Consider the following 22693-nt stretch of genomic DNA (forward strand, 5'->3'; position numbering starts at 1 on the left):
TCCAGTGACCATCCTCCCTCACAGTTGTAGGATCGATGTCAGAACTAATGATTTCTAATAACCAAGTTAGCCTGGTCCTAGATCTGATTGTGCTGCCTTGACAACTCCTATGCTTGATGATGACCATAGGATTTGACAAGACAGCACTAACAGATTAGGTACCAGGCTGGAGAACCATTGGAAAGTGTGAATAAATCAGCACATCATTCTACAACAGCAAAGGCAGTTCTTAGCATTAACATAAGAGCCTGACCAGATACAATGCCACTTAACCCCCTAGAGTCAAAGTGCGCGCCCCCGCATAAATAGAATTAGCATAATACAAAAATCTCCATACGAATCTGTCAGTTTAAGCTAGAGATACTGTATCTGTATTTTTTTGCATTGGATGCACTGATGTCGCACCTCCGCATCTGGGGTGCAAGGTGACAGAGCTAGAGGCGGTGTTCGTCAGACTATGAGGCATCCAGAAAATCAGTCTTCTCACAGAATCGACTGCAGCGTACGAACGGTTTGGCCTACAAAACTATTATGTTCTACAACGCCCACAGGCCTCACAAGACTCGCCTGAAGGTCCCCAGGTACCAGTTTTAAAAATGTATGCAAGTATATATGGAGACTGAGAAGTGCCAAAAATATGGGGTGATCTTTGGTATCACCTTCTTAAAACAATTCCATATAGCTTGGTAGAACCCTCTCCCCCAAAATAAGGGCTTAAATACATGTTTCCTGATCTTTCTTATATCTCTCAGATATAGGACAGACACTTCAGAACAAACTTCCTTTAGGTTTTTTGGGGGGGACTGTTGTTCCATTTGGGGGGGACTGTTCCATTTAGTGAATCTGTTATTCAATGTGTTTGTATGGGCTAATAGCAGTGAGACCAAACATATATATATATACTGTATATATATATATTTTTTTATACTTCAAGGGGTCTTAAAATTCTTAAAATTCTCCTTGGTATGACCTTCTAAAAACAATGAACTCTTACGGGTTAATAGCTATTAGCTTCCACCCAGACCCTTGATCCTAGTCATTTCTACATGAAAACAAATTATTATGCTAATGAAACCTCACTTGCCATCAATACAAATACTGTTGAGTTTGTATTGTAATCCATTATTACAAGACTCTTATCATGTAGTTTGCAGGCCATTTCTATTGAAATTCGGCCAGAGTTGGGATATCCAACAAGTTAAACTGTTACTCACCTGCAACCTGCATTTAGAATGACTACCAGCATAGGGAATATTGAATACTGAGACTACCTCAATCATCTATACTGGAATGGGTAATGGGTGCAATAAATCAAATTACTAACAGATTGGATTCGTTTAGAAAACTGTATGCTATTAATCTTTGTGTAGCATAAAATGAATCAACCATTCAATATACAAGCAAAAACACAGATATTACAAACAAACAATTCTGAAAATCTCCCTGCAATAGAGCATGCTGGGAAATATTATATATGGTTCTATGTGGAACCCTTCTTGCCTTCCAAATAATCCTTCTGGCCTTCCAAAGAATCATCAAAGAACCCTTTCTTCCAAAAACAGTTCTTAGGATGTTAAAGGTTCTCTGTAGAACCCAAAAAGGGTTCTTCTGATCAAAATGGGTTCTTGGTAGAACCCTATCCCTCCCTTTTGGAACCCTTTTTTCTAAGAGTTTAGAAAACAGATGCAGTATCTCAAATATCTCACAACAATACCCCAGCCTGCTGTAAAATGATTGTCTCGCTGACTATAATCACTGTATCCATGTAATTGGTGTGTTAACCTATCATAATCCCCACCATAAGGCAGAGATATAATACATTCCAGAATGCACTTCATGCACATTGTAAACAAACAATCTTCTGATTCTGATGCAGAGGGATGTGTGTGCGTTTGTGTGTGTGTGTTGGGGGGGAACTGGTGAATTCCTCTGAGGGGGTGTCGGGGTTGGCTGTGTCTGTGAGGGGGTTGGGGGGGGGGGGGGGGGGGGGGGGCAGGAAGGAAAAAGAAACAACGATGTAATCCCTGAAACACGAAGAGTGCTTAACATAAACAAATACGCCGGGAGGATTTCAAAGAGACGACGACTGTTGCCTGCCTCTCTCCAGGCTCCTCTTGTGTGCCGATGAGAGATAAGAACCCCAAACGAACCGGCGGATGCGGAGAGTGAGCGCATGCATACCTCCCTCCCACACGCACAACGCTGGAGAATACCCTTTCATGTGCGATCAGTCGAGAATTGTTTGTGTTTTCTTTATTGGCATTGTCATTCTCCGTTGCTTGCAGATGATACGGTACCCGCCCAAAGTCTGCATGCGTCTATGCCCTGCCAACTGTGTGTTGTGTAAGGGGGAATTTCCTTCAGTTTTACTGATAAGCTCCATTCATTGTCTTGTCTTGTCTTGTCCGTGCCTGTACTGTTAGAACATCTGTCAAATTCTTAGGCCATAACGTTAGGTTTACATACAGTATATAGTCTTTCAGTAAGTGTGCATACCTTGGTTCATACACCTGGTTTAGGCCTACACATCTTTCACTTCACGTGCACCCTCTAGGTTTTCCATGTCTCCTCATGTATTATATCATTAACTAGTATCACTGCTCTGCATAACTTTGTGAAGCTTTTGCTCAAATACATGTGTCACGGTTGTTGACGCCTAAGTCAATGTATTGCATTCAATGTACTAAACGTTTGTGTACTGTACGTATTTCTCTACACTTCCATTCAGGCGTTCTCTTCTGGGTGCATCCTCAGGCCTTTGCATGAACTCTCATTTAATATCTACGCTCATCCCTGTACCTTTCTAAACTTCCTCTTTGCTTTCACAGCACATAGCACCGTGCTTGAGTTCAGGAGAGAGACACTCTCACGTGTTCTGTAATATCTGTTGATAGCCATGAAATTCTGCCCACCGTTTGACATGACACATTTCATGGGGCAATACGACGCCTTGAAATCTCATACAGATACCCCAGGATTCTCAATGAAAAGTTGCAAATTACGTTTTTTGAAATGCAGAGCGAGAAGCATAAAGATGTATGATCTGTCTCCATGTGAATAACATTAAACGTGATGTGCATCTGAATACAGGTTCTACAGTATATGGTGAAAATAAAAAAATATGTTAATTTTTTCAAGGAATTGCAAGAGACTGTATGATAGGTGGAGCATTCTCCTCATTGAAGAGGTGTTTTGAGGTGGTTTAGATAAATAAAACCACCACATACTCCACTAAATGCAATAACATTGTGATTATTATTGTCTCCGCAGCAGCTACCAGTCAGCTCCATAAGTTCTGGTTGTCGTTGTACAGGGTTGGTTCTGGATGGTCTCTATCTCTATGGGTGTGTGTGTGTGTGTGTGTGTGTGTGTGTGTGTGTGTGTGTGTGTGTGTGTGTGTGTGTGTGTGTGTGTGTGTGTGTGTGTGTGTGTGTGTGTGTGTGTGTGTGTGTGTGTGTGTGTGTGTGTGTGTGAATTTTTCTCCAACAGGGTTAGTGTTGATAAGACACTCAGATAATCAAATGCTTCTTCTGCAGATGTTTACGAATATATAAGAGATTGGATTCATCCCTTTAAAAAAAAAAAAAAACATTTTACGCTTTAATAAACCGTTTATGCACCTAACAAATATCAAATGAGATTACATGTCAAGGCTTGATTACTAGCAGATATACTGAGCTCAGTAGAACTGAAATGTGTGGGAGGTTATAGATTTTCTCATTAAATCAATTTTCCAGTTGTCCTTATTCAGCAGGAGTTGATATGGAAATGTGTGTTTGGAAGTGTGTGATTTTACATATAAGCTTACAGTATGTATCAGTCTCTAATGGTCCTATGTGTAAACGAGCACATGGGAATGTTCATGTGTGTGTAAATGTGTAAGTGTGTAAATGTGCACGTCTGTGTACTAGTGCATGTGTATGCACGCGTGTATGTCCCTATGGGTGTGTGTTTTCGTGTATGTCGCCCTATGCACACACATGTGCCTGTTTATTTGTGTGTGTGTGTTTGTGTCCCATCAATCTCACACTCAGGCCTTGAGCACTGACCCAATGTCCTGGCTGTGAATCAGCCATTTCTCCAGGCTTTGACAGCTGAAGGGGGGGCCGACAGCTGAGTCGGACCCTGGTCCCTATACCTTCCAAAATTGGAGCTTTGTGTGGTGTCACACTGCCACCGTATGCATCAACTCACACCAAGCGTGAAATTGGGGTGTAGGTATTGGGGTGAGACGAACAGTAAACTGGCGGTCCCCCTTTTTTTAACGTTTTATGAGTGGAAGGATAAGTGGAAAGCCCCACAACCCCAACTAACTTCCTGCACTTCAACACATTTTGCCACTGGAGAAGAGAAAAATATATAATGCTATTTTACACATTTTGTCATGAGTCAGAGAAAAATGTGCAGTTTTAAAGCACATTTCCTGCAATTCTACACATTTTCCATGGGGCAGAGAGAAAAATGTGCTGTTTTATAGCTCATCTCATTATTCATATTTTGCCTTGAGGATGAGAGGAAATGTTGCAGTTTTAAAGCTAATTTCCTGCAGCTCTGCACATTTGGCCATGAAGCTGAGAGAAAATGTTACAGTTTGAAGGTAACTGCCCAGTGAAAATCTCATTTTTGAAGGTTCTTATTCTGTTAACTCATAACCAAATAATGTTGCTGACTCATTCTACACTCATATTTGGCCAAAGCATTAATTGGAGAAAAGACACTTAAAAAAAAACTTTTAAAAAACCCACCTCAAACAAAAATGCTTACTATTTCCTCGTAGAGGATGATGTCATCCTCCTGAGGATGATGAGCTGGCCAATAAGCGGTCTATTCGCATTACTATTTTTAATTACCATTATAGACGCACACGATTCTGTTGTTGGGGTACTGTCACACCATTTCCACCCAGAAAAGCTGCTTTTTAACATACTTAATTACAATTTTTCGAAGGAATACTATTTCACTCATACTGTAATTAATTATGGGTCATATTTCATAGAAATATTGAAACACTGGACAGTTCTTTAATGTTCGACTTCGGGCAAAAAGGTTCAAATAAAGGCTTTACACAGTTTAACTGATCAATGCACAATCATACCAGGCCATTTAATGCTTGAAAACAAAAACAAAAATGGATGAATAAGATATCTGGCTACAGAAGTGCCATTTGTTACCTATCTCTACAGCTTCTGAACAAAAACAAATTCTCTGAAATGACATCAACACATACTGGAGGAGTTACTGGCTATCTACAAGTGTCTAGCTTAGCTAACAAATGAGCTACATTGGTCGCGGCGTGCATGGCCAGAAGGCCACATGGATGATCCACCAAAGCCACACGACATTTAAAGCGAATTTCCTGCAATTCTACACATTTTGTCATTGCCTATGACATGCCCTAGACACCACATGTGAATTAATTGCCCCCCATCTATTTTCAGAGTTTGTACTGTTAAGTGACCTAAACTGGGATATGCTTAACACCCCGGCCGTCCTACAATCTAAGCTGGATGCCCTCAATCTCACTCAAATTATCATGGAACCTACCAGGTACAACCCTAAATCTGTAAACACAGGCACCCTCATAGATATCATCCTGACCAACCTGCCTTCTAAATACACCTCTACCGTCTTCAACCAGGATCTCAGCGATCACTGCCGCATTGCCTGTGTCTGTAATGGGTCCGCGGTCAAACAACCACCCCTCATCACTGTCAAACGCTCCCTAAATCACTTCAGCGAGAAGGCCTTTCTAATCGACCTGGCCCGGGTATCCTGGAAGGATATTGACCTCATTCAATCAGTAGAGGATGCCTGGTAATTCTTTAAAAGTACTTTCCTCACCATCTTAAATAAGCATGCACCTTTCAAAAAATGTAGAACTAAGAACAGATATAGCCCTTGGTTCACCCCAGACCTGACTGCCCTTGACCAGCACAAAAACATCCTGTGGCGTACTGCATTAGCATCGAATAGCCCCCGCGATATGCAACTTTTCAGGGAAGTTAGGAACCAAAATACACAGGCAGTTAGGAAAGCTAAGGCTAGCTTTTTCAAACAGAAATGTGCATTCTGTAGCACAAACTCCAAAAACTTCTGGGACACTGTAAAGTCCATGGAGAATAAGAGCACCTCCTCCCAGCTGCCCACTGCACTGAAGCTAGGAAACACTGTCACCACCGATAAATCTACGATAATTGAGAATTTCAATAAGCATTTTTCTACAGCTGGCCATGCTTTCCAATAGGCTACCCATACCTCGGTCAACAGCTCTGCACTCCCCACAGCAACTTGCCCAAGCATCCCCCATTTCTCCTTCACCCAAATCCATATAGCTGATGTTCTGAAAGAGCTGCAAAATCTGGATCACTACAAATTAGCTGGTCTAGAAAATCTGGACCCTCTCTTTCTAAAGTTATCTGCCGCAATTGTTGCAAGCCCTATTACCAGCCTGTTCAACCTCTCTTTCGTATCGTCTGAAATCCCTAAAGATTGGAAAGTTGCCGCGGTCATCCCACTCTTCAAAGGGGGTGACACTCTAGACCCAAACTGTTACAGACCTATATCGATCCTACCCTGCCTTTCTAAAGTCTTCGAAAGCCAAGTCAACAAACAGATCACCGATCACCATTTCGAATCCCACCGTACCTTCTCTGCTATGCAATCTGGTTTCCGAGCTGGTCATTGGTGCACCTCAGCCACGCTCAAGGTCCTAAACAATATCATAACCGGAATCGATAAAAGACAATCATGTGCAGCCGTATTCATCGACCTGGTCAAGGCTTTCGACTCTGTCAACCACCGCATTCTTATCGGCAGACTCAACAGCCTTGGTTTCTCAAATGACTGCCTCGCCTGGTTCACCAACTACTTCTCAGATAGAGTTCAGTGTGTCAAATCGGAGAGCCTGTTGTCCGGACCTCTGGCAGTCTCTATGGGGTTGCCACAGGGTTCAATTCTCGGGCCGACTCTTTTCTCTGTATACATCAATGATGTCGCTCTTGCTGCTGGTGATTCTCTGATCCACCTCTACGCAGACGACACCATTCTGTATACTTCTGGCCCGTCTTTGGACACTGTGTTAACAAACCTCCAGACAAGCTTCAATGCCATACAACACTCCTTCCATGGCCTCCAACTGCTCTTAAATGCAAGCAAAACTAAATGCATGCTCTTCAACTGATCACTGCCTGCACCCGCCCGCCCGTCTAGCATCACTACTCTGGACGGTTCTGACTTAGAATATGGTCGACGACTACAAATACCTAGGTGTCTGGTTAGACTGTAAACTCTCCTTCCAGACTCACATTAAGCATCTCCAATCCAAAATTAAATCTAGAATCGGCTTCCTATTTCACAAAACAAGGCATCCTTCACTCATGCTGCCAAACATAACCTCGTAAAACTGACTATCCAACCGATCCTTGACTTCGGCGATGTCATTTACAAAATAGCCTCCAACACTCTACTCAGCAAGTTGGATGTAGTCTACCACTGTGCGATCCGTTTTGTCACCAAAGCCCCATATACTACCCACCACTGCGACCTGTATGCTCTCGTTGGCTGGCCCTCGCTTCATATTCGTCGCCAAACCCACTGGCTCCAGGTCATCTATAAGTCTTTGCTCGGTAAACCCCAATCAATGCACCAGTACATAGCCCATCTGTAAATAGCCCACCCAACTACCTCATCCCATATTGTTATAAATGTTTTGCTCCTTTGCACCCCAGTATCTCTACTTGCACATTCATCTCCTGCACATCTATCACTCCAGTGTTTAATTGCTAAATTGTAAGTATTTCACCACTATGGCCTATGTATTGCCTTGCCTCCCTAATCTTACTACATTTGCACACACTGTATATAGACTTTTCTATTGTGTTATTGACTGTACGTTTGTTTATACAGTGTGTAACTCTGTGTTGTTTGTGTCGCACTGCTTGGCCAGGTCGCAGTTGTAAATGAGAACTTGTTCTCAACTTGCCTACCTGGTTAAATAAAGGTGAAATAAAAAAATTATAAAACACCAAGTCCTAGATCTGCAGCAGAGGCTTTCCTCTCCTCTTTCTTCCTCCTTCTCTCTTGCCCCCACCCCTCGCTCTGAGGAGGATCAGTTTATCTGTTACACCTCTCCTTCTCTCTCGCGCTCTCTCTCGTTGCTATGCCAACTTCTTTTTAAGTAGGAATTGTCTCAATAAGAAAGAAGCCGACTGAATCGAATTGAATCTGCCACAGTCTATGTAACTCATGTTCACCGCACTGCAATTAATCACACTTTTCACTGTACTATACTGACTTTGAAGCACAGTCAAACCAGTACTATCAATCCCTTGGCCTTGTCACTAGTACATAGTACTAGTGCTAGTCAGCTGATCACCGCCAACGATGAGATGGCCTATAGGCAGGAGGTCAGTGTGGTGCCAGGCAAGAATCTCTCCCTCATTGTGAGCAGGACAAAGGAGCTGATCGTGGACTACAGGAAAAGGCAGGCCGAACAGGCCCCTATTAACATCGACGGGGCTGTAGTGGAGCGGGTCGAGAGTTTCAAGTTCCTTGGTGTCCATATAACCAACGAATAATCATTGTCCAAACATACCAAGACAGTAGTGAAGAGGGCACGATATAACCTTTTCCCCCTCAGGAGACTGAAAAGATTTGGCATGGGCCCCCAGATCCTCAAAAGGTTCTACAGCTGCACCATCGAGAGCATCATGACCGGTTGCATCACCGCCTGGTATGGCAACTGCTCGGCATCTGACCGTAAGGCACTACAGAGGGTAGTGCGAACGGCCCATTACATCACTGGGGCCAAGCTTCCTCTGACACCAACCTATATAATAGGCGGTGTCAGAGGAAAACCCATAAAATTGTCAGAGACTCCAGTCACCCAAGTTATAGACTGTTTTCTCTGCTACCGCACGGCAAGTGGTACCGGAGCGCCAAGTGTAGGACCAAAAGGCTCCTCAACAGCTTCTACCCCCAAGCCATTAGACTGCTGAACAATCCATAAAAATCGTCAGCGGACTATTTACATTGACAACTCTTGTACACTGCTGCTACTCGCTGTTTGTTTGTTACCTATGCATAGTCACATCGCCCCCACCTACATGTACAGATTACCTCAACTAGCCTGTACCCCCTGCACACTGACTCGGTACCGGTGCCCCCTGTATATAGCCTCGTTATTGTTATTCTTATTGTGTAACTTTTTATTATTACTTTTTATTTTAGCCTAGTTGGTAAATATTTTCTTCTTCTTGAACTGCACTGTTGGTTAAGGGCTTGTAAGTAAGCATTTCACGGTAAAGTCTACACTTGTTGTATTCAGCGCATGTGGCAAATAAAGTTTGATTTGATTTGATACAGACGGATACAGTTTCGGCACTAAAAAGTTGCTTTTACAATGCCCCTGCATCATAGATACACTATATCTACAAAAGTATGTGGACATCCCATCAAATTAGTGGATTCGGTATTTCAGCCACACCCGTTGCTGACAGGTGTATAAAATATAGCACACAGCCATGCAATCTCCATAGACAAACATTAGCAGTAGAATGGCCTTACTGAAGAACTCAGTGACATTCACCGTGGAACCATCATAGGATGCCACCTTTCCAACAAGTCAGTTCATCAGCCCATCTAGAGCTTCCCCGGTCATCTGTAAGTGCCATTATTGTGAATTGGAAACGTCTAGGAGCAACAACGGCTCAGCCGCGAAGTGGTAAGCCACACAAGCTCACAGAACAAGACCGCTGAGTGCTGAGGCATGTAGCACGTTAAAAACACTCACTACCGGGTGCCAAACTGCCTAGAAGCAAAATCAGCACAATAATTGTTTGTCGGGAGCTTCATGAAATGGGTTTCCATGGCCAAGCAGCCGCACACATGCCGAAAATCACCATGCGCAATGCCAAGTGTCGACTGGAGTGGTGTAAAGCTCACAGCCATTGGACTCTGGAGCAGTGAAAACGCGTTCTCTGGAGTGATGAATCACATTTCACCATCTGGCAGTCCGATGGACGAATCTCTGTTTGGCGGATGCCAGGAGAACGCTACCTGCCCGAATGCATAGTGCCAACTGTAACATTTGGTGGAGGAAGAGTAATGGTCTGGGGCTGTTTTTCATGGATCGGGCTAGGCCCCTTAGTTCCAGTGAAGGGAAATCTTAATGCTACAGCATACAGTGGCATTCTTGATGATTCTCTGCTTCCGACTTTGTGGCAACAGTTTGGGGAAGGCCCTTTCCTGTTTCAGCATAACAACGCCACCGTGCACAAAGCGAGGTCCGTACAGAAATGGTTTGTCGAGATCGGTGTGGAAGAACTTGACAGGCCTGCAAAGAGCCCTGACCTCTACTCCATCCAACACCTTTGGGATGAATTGGAATGCCGACTGCGTATAACATAGCAACATTTCTGAAATATGTCCCTGATGGTGCAGTTATATTCACATGGAGGATAGTTCACCCTAATTACATATTTACATATTGGTTTCCGTACACTGTAAGCAGTCTATGGACAAGGTATGAGAGCAAACCATGGTTTGGTTTAGTTTCCCTTATGTTTTAGCATTTGTAGCACAAATCCCATTCAGGTCATGGGACCGATATTAGCATTTTTTGCTCATCATGTTCAAATCATCTGTTGAGCTTCACAATCCATTTTAGATCATTCGGATGATTTGGGCATGATGTGCGAAAAACATTATCATGTGGATCCACACCGATATTAGCATTTTTTGCTCATCATGTTCAAATCATCTGTTGAGCTTCACAATCCATTTTAGATCATTCGGATGATTTGGGCATGATGTGCGAAAAACATTATCATGTGGGAACAGTGCCAGGAAAACCATTATTTTGACCCCCTTTTTCGTGATATCCAATCTCATCACGGCAACTCCCCAACGGGCTCAGGAGAGGTGAAGTTTGAGACATGCGTCCTCTCGAAACATGATCCGCCAAACCACGCTTCTTAACACCCGCCTGCTTAACCCAGAAGCCAGCCGCACCAATGTGTTGGAGGAAACACTGTCCAACTGACAACAGAAGTCAGCCTGCAGGCACACGGCCTACCACAAGGAGTCGCTAGAGCACGATGAGCCAAGTAAAGCTCCTACCGGCCAAACCCGGACGATGCTGCCCTATGGGTCACGGCCGGTTGTGGAACAAACTGGGAACGAACCCGGGTCTGTAGTGACACCTCGAGCACTGCGATGCAGTGCCTTAAACCACTGCACCACTCGGGAGGTCCAGTGCCAAGGAAATCAAAGCATGGATTGACTCATACCTTGTCCATAGACTGCTTACAGCATTGGCAAAATTGCCACGGGTGATGTCCGCCCAATATTCAAACTAGGTCGATTCGGGAGGGCAAACAGCATATGAACACGTTATAAGCAACGGCGAAATGTGTAGAATTGCAGGAAATTTGCTTTAATGGTTGACTTTTGGAACGAAAACTCCTCTTTCTCAATTTCCAAACAGAAATGGGGTACGTCTTTCGTGGTTCATCGATGTGTCATTCTGTACCCCCGAAACCGATGTAGATAGTTCATTAACTAAGCTAGCAACATGTACTGTATCGAGCCAGTAACTCCTCCAGTATGTGTTGACATCGTGTCAAAGGATTTGCTTTTGGACGGAAGCTGTAGAGATCGGAAACAAATGGCACTTCTGTCACCAAATATCTTATTTATAATTTTTTTAAGCATTAAATCACCTGATATGATGGTGCGCTGATCAGTTATACAGTTTAAAGGAGTTATTTTCTGCATTTTTTCCCAAAGTCGACCTTTAAATGGTTGTATATTAATTTGAGATATGTTTATTAGGTAGATAGATAGATAGATTGTTTTGAGTGTCTTATTGCCTATTGGTCCACATTTTCCTTACAGTGATTGTGTTCCCCATACTCTATATAATATACAGTATATGTTTATAGACATGTGTTGTGTATTTGATGTATTGATACTGGGCTCATCACACTGGGAATGTGATTAAATAAATAAAAGCTGAAATAAATCATTCTCTCTACTATTATTCTAACATTTCACATTCTTAATATAAAGTGGTGGTCCTTACTGACCTAAGACGGCATTTTTACGAGGATTAAATGTCAGGAATTGTGGAAAAACTGAGTTTAAATATATTTGGCTAAGGTGGATGTAAACTTCCGACTTCAACTGTATGGAATCATGTAGTAACCAATTTTTTTTTAAACAAATCAAAATATATTTTATATTTGAGATTCTTCAAAGTAGCCACCTTTTGCCTTGATGACAGCATTGCACACTCTTGGCATCCTCTCAACCAGCTTCATGAGGTAGTCACCTGGAATGCATTTCAATTGACAGGTATGCCTTGTTAAAAGTTAATGTCTTTCCTTCTTAATGCGTTTGACCCAATCAGTTCTGTTGTGACAAGGTAAGGGTGGTATATAGAAGATAGCCCTATTTGATAAAATACCAAGTCCATTTTATGGCAAGAACAGCTCAAATAAGCAAAAAGATGACAGTCCATGATTACTTTAAGACATGAAGACTGTGGCGGTCAATCCGGAACATTTCAAGAACTTTGAAAGTTTCTTCAAGTGCAGTTGCAAAAACCATCAAGCGCTATGATGAAACTGGCTCTCGTGAGGACCGCCACAGGAAAGGAAGACCCAGAATTACCTCTGCTGCAGAGGATAAGTTCATTAGAGTTACCAGTCTCAGAAATTGCAGCCCAAATAGTAACAGACACATCTTAACATCAACCATTCAGAGGAGACTGTGTGAATCAGGCCTTCATGGTCAAATTGCTGAAAAGAAACCACTACTAAATGACACCAATAATAAGAAGAGACTTGCTAGGGCCAAGAAACACGAGTAATGGACATTAGACCATTGGAAATCTGTCCTTTGGTCTGATGAGTCCAAAGACACCGCCATGTCTTTGTGAGACGCAGAGAAGGTGAACGGATGATCTCCGCATGTGTGGTTCCCACCGTGAAGCATGGAGGAGGAGGTGTGATGGTGCTTTGCTGGTGACACTGTAAAATAAAGAAAAAAATCTAAACTTTTGACTGGTACTGTAGTCTAGTCAAAACAGAGCAGTACACATGCACGAACGCACACACACACACACACACACACACACCTATTTCAGTATGATGCTTCAACCCTCCGGTCACCGATAATGGTGTCTGCACAATGAATGGAATATAGGGAACATTTTTACGTAAATGAATATCAGACCTGGAAAGAACATAGTTGTATTTTGTAGTTTATTTGAAAATACACATTTTTCAAATACTCAAGGTAGTCTAATATAGAGAATCAACTAAAGGCAACTATTGGCAACTATTCTGAACAAAAATATGAACACAACATGTAAACTGGTCCCATGTTTCATGAGGTGAAATAAAAGTTCCCAAAAATTATCCATATGCAAAAAATGATGTCTCTAAAATGTTGTGTCCAAATGTGTTTACATCCCTGTTGGTGAGCATTTCTCCTAACGTTCCAAGATAATCCATCCACCTGACAGGTATGATATATCAAGAAGCTTATTAAACAGCATGATCATTACACAGGTGCACCATTTGCTGGGGACAATAAAAGGCCACTCTAAAGTGTGCAGTTTTGTCACAATGCCACAGATGTCTCAAGTTTTGAGGGAGCATGCAATTGGCATGCTGACTGCAGGAATATCCACCAGACCGGTTGCCAGATAATTTAATTTTCATTTACCTTTATAAGCTGCTTCCAATGTCATTTTAGAGAATTTGGCAGTGTGTCCAACTGGCCTCACAACCGCAGACCACATGTAACCACGCCATCCCAGGACATACACATTCGGCTTTTTCACCTGCAGGACAGCCACCCGGATGACAGATGAAACTGGAGAGTATTTTTGTCTGTAATAAAGCCCTTTTGTGGGGAAAAACTCATTCTGATTGGCTGCGCCTGGCTCCCCAGTGGGTGGGCCTTGCTCCCAAATGGCTGTGCCCCTGCCCAGTAATGTGAAATCCATATATTAAGGCCTAATGAATTCATGTCAATTGACTGATTTCCTTATATGAACTGTAACTCAGTAAAATTGTTGAAATTTTTGCATGTTGCGCTTATAATTTTTTCCAGTATATTTCCTTTGATATTTAAATACAGGTTTCAGAAAAATATATTTGAATATATGCACGTTTTGAAAACAATGGCTGCTGAATATTTTATGAAGAACCAAAAACTAGAACAGGTAGTTTATTTAGTCAAAATATATTATCATTAGCACATGGTTTGGATGGCTTTCAGATATGACTCTTAATAGCCTAGAATGAAATACTTCAACTTGAACACGCCAAACATGCTAAACATTTTTTTTTTAAGTAATACAAATATAAACCAAACAGATGTTGTTTTATTATTTAACATGTATTTTTCAGAATTTCTTTACATCATGCATTACATAACTTTTTCCATCATTGTCATAGCCTACGGTTCTTTAACAGTAATTTTAGATCTTGGTAAATCATTTTTTGTTGGCGATTGCATTTGATGAACATCAGGGTATCAAATATTTTGTCACTCATTTAGCAATGGTCAGGCCTGAACATTCTTCCAGCGATGCTGAAACAAACATAATTTCCTTATTCCTCCATTAAAATGCATCTGTCGAATGCCATCAGTTATGTAGGTTCAGTTGTATCACTCCCAATTGAATGCATAAAAAAATGAACACAAAATGAACACTGAGATTGTTAAATCAACACCAAGTGTGGAGTCTGTGTACCCATATACAGTAGACACCAGAAAAAGTGTTAAATTAATACACCGCTTAGTGTAAAGCCTTATTCAAATATTTCCCAGAGTGCCTTTGGAGTAAATTGTATAGCTACCATACATGATGGTACTTGTTAGTGACAGAGACATCATTGTTCCATTCATCCATTTTCAGTCCTATGGACTTCACTAAGTGAGATCCTAAGTGAATATGCAATAAAAACATACAAAAACATGTATTTAACACAATACCATACAGTACCTTCAGAAAGTATCTATATACCTTGAGTTATTCCACATTTTGTTGTGTTACAGCCTGAATTGAAAATGGATGAAATATGTTTCTTTCTGACCCATCTACACACAATACCCCATAATGAAAACGTGAAAACATGTTTTTAGACATTTTTGCAAATGTATTTCAAATGAAATACAGAAATCTAATACCTGAGTCAATACTTTGTAGAAGCAACTTTGGCAGTGATAACATCTGTGAGTCTTTCAGGGTAAGTCTCTAAGAGCTCTCCACAGCTGGATTGTGCAACATTGGCCCATTATTATTTTCAAAATTCTTCAAGCTCTGTCAAAATGGTTATTGATCATAGCCAGACAATCATTTCAGGTCTTGCCACAGATTTTCAAGTAGATTTAAGTAAAATCTGTAACTTGGCCGCTGAGGAACATTCACTGTCTTCTTGGTAAGCAACTCCAGTGTAGATTTGGCCTTGTGTTTTCGGTTATTGTCCTGCTGAAAGGTGAATTCATCTCCCAGTGTCTAGTGGAAGGCAGACTGAACCAGGTTTTCCTCTAGGAACTGACTTAGCTCCATTCCATTTTTTTTATCCTGAAAAACTCCCCAGTCCTTAGCAATTGCAATGATACCCATAAAATGACGTAGCCACCACTATGCTTGAAAATATGGAGAGTGGTACTCAGTAATGTGTTGTATTGGATTTGCCCCAAACATAAGACTTTGTATTCAGGACATAAAGTAAAATGCTTTACCACATTGGTTGCAACATTGGTTGCAAACAGGACGCATGTTTTAGAATATTTGTATTCTGTACAGGCTTCCTTCTTTTCACTCTGCCAATTAGGTTAGTATTGTGGAGTACCTACAATGTTGTTGATCCATCCTCAGTTTTCTCCTGTCACAGCCATTAAACTCTGTAACTGTTTTAAAGTCACCATTGGCCTCACAGTGAAATCCCTGAGCAGTTTCCTTCCTCTCCGGCAACTGAGTAAGGAAGGACGCATGTTTCTTTGTAGTGACAGGGTGTATTGATACACCATCCAAAGTGTAAAGACTAACATCACCATGCTCAAAGGGAAATTAATTGTCTGCTTTTTTCTACCCATCTATCAATAGGTGCCCTTCTTTGCGAGGCATTGGAAAACGTCCCTGGTCTTTGTGGTTGAATCTGTGTCTAAAATTCACTGCTCGACTGAGGAACCTTACAGATAATTGTACGTTTGGGGTACAGAGATGAGGTAGTCATTCGAAAATTATGTTAAACACTATTATTGCAGTCCATACAACGTATTATGTGACTTGTTAAGCAAATTAAATAACAAAGGGTCTGAGTACTTATTGACTCAAGACATTTCAGTTTCAGTTTAGATGACTTAGGTAGTTGCCTCAAAATGCTCCTAACCCTTCTCCTCACAATGTTCCTAATCCTGACAAGCATTCTGAATGCAGGTTGCAATTGAATAAAAAATCCAACTTGGATATCCTAACTCTGGCTGGATTCCAATAGGAATTTAACATCACTTTGCAAGCAGATAGGGTTTGCAAAATTCCCAGGTTTTCCAGAAATCCTGTTTGGAAGTTTGCTAGAAATGGAAGCAGGAAATCCAAAGTCCTTCAGCCAGGATTTTTGGCATAGTCACTAGTGATGTGTTTTCACCAAATTGTGCCGAAAAACGGTTAACTACTCAGAGCTTAACTATCTGTTCACAATGCACATTAGTGACATCTGCTGGTCAGCGATAAATAACACTGTGATTATCAAATATACTTTTTTAATTCACTATTTTCATAAAAACTCTGTGGCTCAGTGGTGTTGTTGGCTTTCAGTTGGGATATAATCAGTTGGAATACCAAACAGGATCTTACATCATTTTCAAAAATGGAAGCTATGGCATTATTTAGGATGCTTAAGATAGAAGCTTATATTATACTAAATCAAAATTTTAACAACATTGCAGAATGTGTGGTTTTACATTTACAATTGTCAAAATAGTTTGCCTTCAACAGGATTCAACCTCAAACCCTCACATCCCTGAATGTTCCATACTTCCCCACTCTACCTGCTCAGCTACCAGTCAGGTAGAACATTTTGCACAACATCCTAACTATATTTGTAGGTACTGTTTCCAGCAGAGGTTGGAGTTTGAAAGGTCACACAGTTGACAGTGCGTGTCAAAGCAAAAACCAAGCCATGAGGTCGAAGGAATTGTCTGTAGAGTTCCGAGACGGGATTGTGTCAAGGCATTGAAGGTCCCCAAGAACAGTGGCCTCCATCATTCTTAAATTGAAGAAGTTTGAAACCACCAAGACTCTTCCTAGAGCTGGCCAAACTGAGCAATCGGGGGAGAAGGGCCTTGGTCAGGGAGGTGACCAAGAATCCAATGGTCACTCTGACAGAGCTCCTCTGTGGAGATGGAAGAACCTTCCAGAAGGAAAACCATCTCTGCAGCACTTGACCAATCAGGCCTTTATGGAAGAGTAGCCAGACGGAAGACACTCCTCAGTAAAAGGCACAATGTTGCCCGTTTGGGGTTTGTCTAAAGGCACCTAATGGAATCTCAGACCTTGAGAAACAAGATTCTCTTGTCTGATGAAACCTGAAAGATTGAACTCTTTGTCATGAATGCCAAGCATCACATCTGGAGGAAACCTGGCACCATCTCTATGGTGAAGCATGGTGGTGGCAGCATCATGCTCTAGGGATGTTTTTCACGGGCAGGGACTGGGAGACTAGTCGGGATCGAGGGAAAGATGAACGGACCAAAGTACTGAGATATCTTTAATGAAAACCTGCTCCAGAGCGCTCAGGACCTCAGACTGGGGCGAAGGTTCACCTTCCAACAGGACAACGACCCTAAGCACACATCCAAGACAACGCAGGAGTGTCTTCGGGACAAGTCTCTGAATGTTCTTGAGTGGCCCAGCCAGAACCCAGACTTCAACCCGAACGATTATCTCTGTAGAGACCTGAAAATAGCTGTGCAGCGACGCTCCCCATCCAACCTGACAGAGCTTGAGAGGATCTGCAGAGAAGAATGGGAGAAACTCCCCAAATACAGGTGTACCAAGCTTGTGGCGTCATACCCAAGAAGACTCAAGGCTGTAATCACTGCCAAAGGTGCTTCAACAAAGTACTGAATAAACGGTCTGAATACTTATGTAAATGTGATATTTCAGTTATTTATTTATTTTTTTTAACAGTTTTTGCTTTGTCATTATGGGGTATTGTGTGTAGATTAATGAGGGGAAAAAACAATTTAATACATTTTAGAATAAGGCTGTAATTCGAATTCCTTCTGAATGCACTGTACATGCAAATGCTCACACTCTTACACAAACCCATTACGCTCGAGAGTGCCACACAAGTACTATAAACATGTTCACACACATAAATACAGTTGTTATTTCAGAAAGAGGCCAGATGATTGCAACAATTTTTTCAGGACATAATATATCATATCTGTTTATCGAACTTGGCAATCGATTAAACACTTCAGGATCCTGCCATCAGGAGTCCTGTTACATCGTAAGATATCGCCCCGGTGCTTCCTCATGTTTACAATTCTGATTGACATTCTCTAATCCTTGCCAAACTAGTTATATGATTTCTCCTTGAGGCCACTTCCCTGTTATTGTGAAACAGTTGCCCAATAATATTGTAGCTTCTGTAAGATACTAACTAGCTTGGAAAACACCCCATCTTTTCCAATTTTAATCAAACATATTTTTGATCATATTCTGTTGTAATGTTAAGTATTGAAATCAATGATTAAGACGTCTCCATGTTTCTTTAATTAAGATGGTGGGTAGGCCTGTGTATCCATGTGTCATTGTATGCACTGATGGCCAGTCCAGTGTGATTTTCTCCACCCACGAATGTCCCTTTCACGACATTGAGTGGCAGCTTTTCAGTTTGCCTGTTTAACTGAACTGTGACATCAGTGATGCCTCTCACAGCGTCATATTCACCTGTGTAAGTGTTTAACATGTTGTGTGCTGGCTGAAGTGAAAGGTGTTTAAATTGTCTTTTTCGAAGAGACTGTGTCTGACACAACAGGCACGGCAGCCCCTGTGTCAATCTCCATAAGCACCGGCTGCCCCTCTAGCAAGGGAGAGACAGTAGCCTTGCGCCCCCCAGTAACAGTCAGTATATTCCGTGTGACTTCCTCATCTGATGAGTCACTCAACTATGTGTTTTCCTTCTCAACAGTGTGAACATGTCTCTTTTTCTTTCTTGTTTTCAGTCATTGACATTTTCTCTGAGCTCTTTTTGTTTCTATTAGCTTGTTTGATGTGGCCCTTATTACCACAGTCTCGGCATTCCATGTCCTTACACCAGCAATGCAGACGCCTGATGTCCCGTCTTGCCACAGCGGAAGCATGTGCCTTGACTTCCCTGTCTCTGATTTTCAGTTGCAACTCTGTGCACAACTCTGATCCTCTTTAGCAGCTAGTTCCATGAACACACTGACTTCAGTTGCCTTTGCTAAGGTCAGGTTACTTTCAGTCAATAGTCTATTTTGTGTAGCTTCACTCGGTAGGCCACATACTAGTCTGTTTCTAATGGTGTCATTTAGAACTTCATTAAACTGTGCTCTGGTAGTTTATTTAATGCAGCAACAAACGTTGTCACTGATTCCCCTCTTCTGATTTATTTTGTGTAACCAAACCTTTCAGCAATAACTAGCGGTTTTGTTGAAAAGTGTCCTTTCAGCATGTCTGGCTCAGCAGGCTGAATACAGTGCCTTGCAAAAGCATTCATCCCCCTTGGCGTTTTTCTTATTTTGTTGCATTACAACCTGTAATTAAAATATATCTTTATTTGGATATCATGTAATTGACATACAAAATAGTCCAAATTGTGTCACATGGTCTGTCACATGATCTCAGTATATATACACCTGTTCTGAAAGGCCCCAGAGTCTGCAACACCACTAAACAAGGGGCACCACCAAGCAAGCGGCACCATGAAGACCAAGGAGCTCTCCAAACCGGTCAGGGACAAAGTTGTGGAGAGGTAGAGATCAGGGTTGGGTTATAAAAACATATCTGAAACTTTGAACATCCAACGGAGCACCATTAAATACATTATTTAAAAAAAATTAAGAATATGGCACCACAACAAACCTGCCAAGAGCGGGCCGCCCACCAAAACTCACGGACCAGGCAAGGAGGGCATTAATCAGAGAGGCAACAAAGAGACCAAAGATGACCCTGAAGGAGCTGCGAAGCTTTACAGCAGCGATTGGAGTATCTGTCCATAGGACCACTTTGAGCCATACACTCCACAGAGCTGGGCTTTACGGAAGAGTGGCCAGAAAAAATCCAATGCTTAAAGAAAAAAATAAGCAAACACGCTTGGTGTTTGCCAAAATGAATGTGGGAGACTCCCCAAACATATTGAAGAAGGTACTCTGGTCAGATGAGACTAAAATTGAGCTTTTTGGCCATCAAGGGAAACACTGTCTGGCGCAAACCCAACACCTCCATCACCCCGAGAACAGCATCATGCTGTGGGGATGTTTTTCATCAGCAGGGACTGGGAAACTGGTCAGAATTGAAGGAATGATGGATGGCGCTAAATACAGAGAAATTCTTCCAGAGATTTGAGACTGGGACGGAGGTTCACCTTCCAGTAGGACAATGACCCTAAGCATACTGCTAAAGCAACACTCGAGTGGTTTAAGGGTAAACATTTAAATGTCTTGGAATGGCCTGGCAAAGCCCAGACCTCGATCCAATTGAGAATCTGTGGTATGACTTCAAGATTGCTGTAAACCAGCGGAATCCATCCAACTTGAAGGAGCTGGAGCAGTTTTGCCTTGAAGAATGTGCAAAAATCCCAGTGGCTTGATGTGCCAAGCTTATAGAGACATACCACAAGAGACTTGCAGCTGTAATTGCTGCAAAAGGTGGCTCTACAAAGTATTGACATTGGGGGGGTGAATAGTTATGCACGCTCAATTTTTCAATTGTTTGTCTTACTTCTCATTTGTTTCACAATAAAAAATATTTTGCATCTTCAAAGGGGTAGAAATGTTGTGTAAGTCAAATGATACAAACCCCCCAAAAATCTATTTTAATTCCAGGGTGTAAGGCAACAAAATAGGAAAAATTCCAAGGGAGGTGAATACTTTCGCAAGCCACTGTAGTAAAATACATGTCTTTGGCCCCATTACACAAATGTAGGCACAAGTTTACCCTCTGCAATTTAATTTGTAACAACAAAATATTCAAACCGTTCCGTATATAATAATAATAATAACAATTTATTACATTTCTATAGCGCTTTTCATAGAATTTCAATGCAAACAATCAATATATCATGACAGGTTAACCAATAGAGACCAAGTCTTTGAAAGCTGCATCCTCCAAAGGTGGAGACAGGGTCAGTTCATGGCTTGAGCGAAGGGAGCTGGACAGAGGATGGTAGATGATGGAGTCTGCTGATTAACTCCACGCTCAATACTTTCATCAAACTGTCCAATGTTTCCAACAATTACAGCCATTTTTATGTCTCAATAGGCTCCTGATTGTCACTCCTCAACCACGGCAATATTTTCCTCAGTCATGTGATCTTCATTTACGTCACTCATTGACATTCCATCCTCAAGTTCGCTCGTTTAGCAGTTTTTAATTCCAAAATTCGTCTTCACAGTTGAATAAATGTATTTTCCTTTACTCACTGTATTCCTCCCTTATTAATCAAGTTGTTTTCCCACTCAGACGTTGGTCTCAAATTCTTTCCTGCCATCCTTGACGAAGCTAACTCTTTCTTAGCTAGCTAGCTTGACTATGCACTTGCCTCTGCTAGCAATACATTGTGCTAACATTAGCCTAGACTGTACCATGGAAATGAACAGTTCTAAACTTGTAAAACCTGTAGGTTCAAACTCAGTGCGCTACTCAATCAGATCCGCTTTAGCCGACATCCACATAGTGGTTGTTTTGGCATTGTCGGATATGGAACTGCATTAGAGCTGTCAAATCGACAAGCGGCTCCTGGCATGCCTAAAGTGGACATTGCCATTGGCTGCACCAAGTCGCATTAAGAGAAACCCCATGCAGCCTTGTTTACAAGTTCAAACACTGGAATGTGTAATGTAATCTACACTTCGACCAGGATGATAGAAACCCTCATTATTTTGTTAAACGATTTTTCAGTTTGAGTGTAATTATTTCTACATAGCTTACACTTTCTCATTCTGAACATTTAATGCAAGTGGGGTGGGTGTGTCTTTTGACAATGAGAGCAGCTGCTCACTGATTTGATGGCTCGACCACAGTTGGACCTCTGACACCACCGAATCATCCACTATGCGGGTGTCTGCTATTGCCGGCGAACGCTTGATCTGATTGAATCTGGACCTTACTCGTCACCAATCTTTTGTTATGTCTCGTGGGTTTCTTAACCACTTCTTTTCAACAACTCAATAATGATGAGACGGTAGACAGGAATTCAGTTCAACCATTTTATGTAGAATGTGACATCTCAACACACACATTACCCATCCTCTGCGTATACAACTACGGCAAGTATGGAGGTGCAAATGGTACAACCTTAATATATCCCAATCAAAGTTGTTTTCTAGTTCTCATTTTAATATATCTATTCATTTTTATTACAGTTAATTTTGTTCATCACTGTTGTTTACATACATTTCTACCATGTTGCAGCTGAAG

Source organism: Salvelinus alpinus, chromosome 24, assembly GCF_045679555.1.
Source record: "Salvelinus alpinus chromosome 24, SLU_Salpinus.1, whole genome shotgun sequence".
Taxonomy (NCBI): domain Eukaryota; kingdom Metazoa; phylum Chordata; class Actinopteri; order Salmoniformes; family Salmonidae; genus Salvelinus; species Salvelinus alpinus.